Below are 6,000 nucleotides of genomic sequence, written 5' to 3'. Positions count from 1 at the left end.
TGAATGACTACAGCCCAGCTTTTATTTCTTTAAAAAAAATTTAACTAGGGCTGGTGAGATGGCTCAGTGGGCAAGAGCACCCGACTGGTCTTCCAAAGGTCCGGAGTTCAAATCCCAGCAACCACATGGTGGCTCACAACCATCTTTAACAAGATCTGACTCTCTCTTCTGGAGTGTCTGAAGACAGCTACAGTGTACTTACATATAATAAATAAATAAATCTTAAAAAAAAAAAAAAGAAAGCTGGGCGTGGTGGTGCATGCCTTTAATCCCAGCACACGGGAGGCAGAGACAGGTGGATTTCTGAGTTCAAGGCCAGCCTGGTCTACAAAGTAAGTTCCAGGACAGCCAGGGCTACACAGAGAAACCCTGTCTCGAAAAACCAAAAAAAAAAAAAAAAAAAAGAACTCCTTTTGCTTGTATTGCCCTATCCCTCCCACTGATAAGTATCTGTACTTCCCCTTTTGTTGTGCATTTAAGCCTTGGGTCTTTCTCAAAATACGGGGCTTTGATATATTCCAGAACGGTTTCCGTGTCGTTCTTCCTACAAGGCCCTCGTCTCTCTCTACCCCCCATTTGGTTCTTAGGAGGAGGTCCCCTGGTGACCCTCGAATAACTGGACCTGCTGGACGGGTCATTTTTTTTTTTTTTTTGGTTTTTCGAGACAGGGTTTCTCTGTATAGCCCTGGCTGTCCTGGCACTCACTTTGTAGACCAGGCTGGCCTCGAACTCAGAAATCTGCCTGCCTCTGCCTCCCAAGTGCTGGGATTAAAGGCGTGTGCCACCACATCCGGCAAGAACTTTTTTTTTAAGAATTTTTTTTTTTTTTTCCAAAACCAAATAGGAGTGACTCTGGCCAGAACATGGATTAATTAGTTTGCCCCAAATACGGTGTTTGTTTTGTGGAAGTGGTTACACAAAAGAGATTGCAGAATAAAGAAGGCCTAAATTAAATTGCTTACCAAATACATTGTGGGGGGCCACAGGGGTATAGCAAAATAGGAAAAACTGCTGTAGGTCTCAGACCCTAGCTGGTGGCACACTGAGTTTCTGGATTGGTACAAATTAGTGGTCTGTTAAGAATATTCTATTATTTACATTTTTTTTTCAAGACAAGGTTTCTCTGTGTATAGACCTGTCTGACCAGGAACTCATTTTGTAGATCAGGCTGGCCTCAAACTCAAGAATCCACCTGCTTCTTTCTCCCCAGGACCAGGACTAAAGGTATGAATGACTACAGCCCAGCTTTTATTTCTTTAAAAAAAATTTAACTAGGGCTGGTGAGATGGCTCAGTGGGCAAGAGCACCCGACTGGTCTTCCAAAGGTCCGGAGTTCAAATCCCAGCAACCACATGGTGGCTCACAACCATCTTTAACAAGATCTGACTCTCTCTTCTGGAGTGTCTGAAGACAGCTACAGTGTACTTACATATAATAAATAAATAAATCTTAAAAAAAAAAAAAAGAAAGCTGGGCGTGGTGGTGCATGCCTTTAATCCCAGCACTCGGGAGGCAGAGGCAGGCCGATTTCTGAGTTCGAGGCCAGCCTGGTCTACAGAGTGAGTGCCAGGACAGCCAGGGCTACACAGAGAAACCCTGTCTCGAAAAACCAAAAAAAAAGAATTGATTTGTTTAAAAAATTTTAACTAAAAAATAATTAAATAAAATATAAAAATAAATTTAAAAATTGGATAAATAGCCGGGTGTGTAGGCGCATGCCTTTAATCCCAGCACTTGAGAGGCAGACGCAGGCGGATTTCTGAGTTCGAGGCCAGCCTGGTCTACAGAGTGAGTTCCAGGACAACCAGGGCTACACAGAGAAACTCTGTCTCAAAAAACCAAAAGAGAGAGAGAGAGAGAGAGAGAGAAAGAAAGAGAGAGAAAGAGAGAGAGAAAGTCTAACTATATAGCACAGGATGGCCTTGAACTTACAGTGATCTCTCTGCATCTGGAGGAGGGCACTGTCTCAGAGCTTAAGCCCTCCCAACCATTGTGTGTGTGTGTGTGTATGTGTGCATGTGTGTGTATGTGTGTGTTGTGTGTGTAAACATTCATGTGAGGGTATGTGTGCTTGTCTGTGTGCTTAAATAAGTGAGGGCATGTATTTTCCTGAGTGTGAACACATGAGGCGATGTGTGCTTGAGTACGTGTGTCTGTGTGCCCATGTGAGGGGGTTTGGATGCTTGTCTGCCTTTGCACACATGTAGAGGCCAGACAGAGGTCAATCAACCTTGAGCATCTTCTCTATTGCTTTCCACCTTTTTTTTTTTTTTTTTTTTTTTTTATGAGACAGGGTTTCTCTGTATAGCCCTGGCTGTCCTGGAGCTCACTTTGTAGACCAGGCTGGCCTTGAACTCAGAAATCCGCCTGCCTCTGCCTCCCGAGTGCTGGGATTAAAGGTGTGCGCCACCACGCCCGGCTCCACCTTTTTAAAGATTTAATTTTTTAAAATTTTTTTTATTTATGTGAGTTGTGTGTGTACATGAGTGAATGAGTGTATGTGTGTTGTGTCTGTGTTTGTGTGTAAGTGGTGTTTGTGTGTGTGTGAGTGCCACATGGGTATGGGTGGCCAGGAGCGAGTGGTGGATCCTTCCAGAACTTAACTTACTTGTGCTCGTGAACCATCTATCATTAGTGCTAGAAACCAAATTGAAGTTCTCTGGAAAAGCAAGAAGTACCCTTAACTTTTGATCAATCTTTCTAGCCATATATATTAAGATTTATTTATTTTATTGTTTGTGGGCTGGTGAGATGGCTCAGCAGGTAAGAGCACATTTTCTGCTCTTCCAAAGGTCCTGGGTTCAGATCCCAGCAACCACATGGTGGCTCACAACCATCCCTAACGAGATCTGACTCCCTCTTCTGGTGTGTCTGAAGACGGCTACAGTGTGCTTACATATAATAAATAAATAAATCTTAAAAAAAAAATTATGTTTGTGTGTGTATGGGCTCATGTGCGCGCGTGTGTCTGTGTGCATCTATCTGTCTGTCTGTCTGTACACATAAGTACAGGGGCCCTCAGAGGCTAGAGGGGTCTGACTTCCCTGGCTGGAGCTATAATGTGTAGCTGTGAGCTGCTATGGCTGCTGGGAACTAATTTATGTCCTACGTAAGAGCAGTTAAGTGCTCTGGACCACTGAGCCATCTTTCTGGTCCCATCTAGACTCTCATTAAACAGACACACACTCACACACAACCAAACATATATAATAGACACACACACAGAAAACCCTACTGTATTTAATTAATGTTTCCTTCAGGAACATGGTCAGATCGGGGTCAGTTAGCCAGAAGCTATACCAGTGGGGGAAACAAAAAAAAAATTTGTCTTTTCCTCTTTCTTATTTTTAGCATCTGGATTTTGCCTTTTTAGGATAAACTTACTGGCCAGCAGGTGCTAAATGTCCTCTTGTCCCACCCCAACATAAGCATTGCCACAGCTGGCTTTTCTCGTGAGTGCCAGATTCTAGTACAGGTCCTCGTGTTTGCGCACCAGATACTTTACCCACTGAGCCATCTGTCCAGCCCACCTCAGTCCATTCTGTCTCTCTCTGGCTCAGTGCTTGTCCCCTTAACCTTTCCTCTGCAGCCAGGCAGAAATCTAGAACTAAGAGGACTGACTGACAAACGGGTTTGTGGCATGCCACGATGCACCAATAGGGCAATTATCCATGACTGGAGGCTGCACTGTGGACCAGAAATAATCATCTCATGAGCACTAGTTGGGCAGTAGCTAGAGGGAGGACAGAATAATGGGCTCTCTCCATAGGCACTTACACAAAGAGAAGGTCTCTCTGTTCTGAAGGACCTGGGTTGGGAGGTAGGAACTGCCTAGGGCAAGTTGAAGCTACTTTGGGTATGCCAGAGCTTGGTGCTAGAGGTCTTATCCAAATTAGGCAGGAAAGTCCTGAGGAGATGGTAAATTGAACATACAATACAGAACAGCTCCCAACCCCAAGATGTCTCCCTGAGACACCAATCTTCACCCTAAAGTCTTGAATCCTGCTAACAAGAAGATTTGAGTCCTGAGCTATGTGGGAGAGAGACTAACAGGAGAGGAAGGATCAGGGGAGAGGCCAAATTCTAGCAAATCAGTTGTTGGGTGAAGATGGTGGGGGACAGAGCAGGAAGAACACCATTACTTCTAACCTGTATTTGTCATTTCTGTACCTCAGATATCTGATTTCCAAGCTTAGTCCATAAAACTAAGTCTCAGGAGAAAAATGACAGAGGGGAAGAAATTGCCATTTGCTCTGCAGAAACACACATAAGACGGAGGGGTATAAGATGGAGGTTTAGAGGGCTGGAGAGATGGGTCACCAGTTGTGAGCACTAACTGCTCTTCTAGAGGGCCCAGATTCAAATCCCAGCATTGTGGTATTACCCCCCCCCCAAAAAAAAAAAACATAGGAGAAAGACCACTGAAAGACCCTAAGAGCATTTTCCAACCTTACACTCCCTCCCCCTACAGCTTCCCCCTCCTGCCTGGAGTCAAGGCTAGGCCAAGTTCCATTCTCCACCCACAGGAACCTTCTAGAATAAAAAAATTCACAGAATGTAAGACTGATAGTCACCTGGCTTTCTGGAAAGACCAGGTAGAGTTCAAATGAGTACCATGATCTATCTGCCCATGCTTGCTAGCCAATAGATTTAAAGGTCAATATGCTCAGCCAAGAAGTTTGAACTGTAACCTTGCTGATGTAACCTGTGCCCCTAGAAAGTATAAAAACTGCTTGTACTAGCCATTGGGGTTGCCTTCTAGTCACTTGCCTTGAGGGACTAGTTGAAGGATGACCCCAGAAAACAAACCTCTTGCCTTTGCATCAATCTGTGTCTCAGTGTCTCAGGTGTCTTACTTGAAGGACCCTTAGGGTCCTTCAGTGGTCTTTCTCCTCTGTTTTTTTTTGGGGGGGGTGGGGGGATTATCACCACCATGCTGGGATTTGAATCTGGGCCCTCTGGAAGAGTAGTTAGTGCTCACAACTGCTGAACCATCTCTCCAGCCCTCTAAACCTCCATCTTATATCCCTCCTGTAGTTAAGGCTACAGGTGGTACATAGCCCAGTCTTTGAGAGGTTTAATCATAAACAGGAATGAACCTAGTTTGCTTTTACTATAAGATGGCTTTGAAGCCTAAGATGGAACCAGGCTGGTACTTTATCGGTTCACAATCATCTGTAACTCTAGTTCCATGGGATCTGATGCTCCCTTTTGATCTTTGTATGTATACATGCAGGCAAAACATTCATATGTACAATAAGGGCTGGAGAGATGGCTCAGCAGGTAAGAGCACTGACTGCTCTTCTGACGGTCCTGAGTTCAATTCCCAGCAACCACATGGTGGCTCACAACCATCTGTAATGAGATCTGACACCCTCTTCTGGTGTGTCAGAAGACAGCTACAGTGTACTTATTTATAATAATAAATAAATCTTTGGGCCAGGGCAAGGGAGGTCCTACAAAAATTCAATTCCCAACAACCACATGAAGGCTCACAACCATCTATACACTACAATGAACTCATATAAATCAATCAATCAATCTTTAAAAAAACAATGGCTCAGCAGTTAAGAGCACCAACTGCTCTTCCAGAGTTCCTGAGTTCAATTCCCAGCTACCACATGGTGACTCACAACCATCTGTAATGGGATCCCATGTCCTCTTCTGGTGTATTTGAAGACAGTGACAGTATACTTACATAAAACAAATAAATAAATCTTTAAAAAAAAAAGTCTGGGGCTGGTGAGATGGCTCAGTGGGTAAGAGCACCCGACTGCTCTTCCGAAGGTCCAGAGTTCTAATCCCAGCAACCACATGGTGGCTCACAACCATCCGTAACGAGATCTGGCGCCCTCTTCTGGAGTGTCTGAAGACAGCTACAGTGTACTTACATGTAATAAATAAATAAATCTTAAAAAAAAAAAAAGTCGAGGTTCAGATCATTGCAGAGTGTAGCCTACCTGGCTAGAATGGATCTATTCTAAATAGATTCTTGCTCTT

The sequence above is a fragment of the Mus caroli genome, unplaced genomic scaffold, assembly GCF_978045245.1.
Source record: "Mus caroli unplaced genomic scaffold, Mus_caroli_1 scaffold_7, whole genome shotgun sequence".
NCBI lineage: Eukaryota > Metazoa > Chordata > Mammalia > Rodentia > Muridae > Mus > Mus caroli.
The sequence above is the reverse complement of the archived record's forward strand: the minus strand, read 5'-3'. Positions refer to the sequence as shown.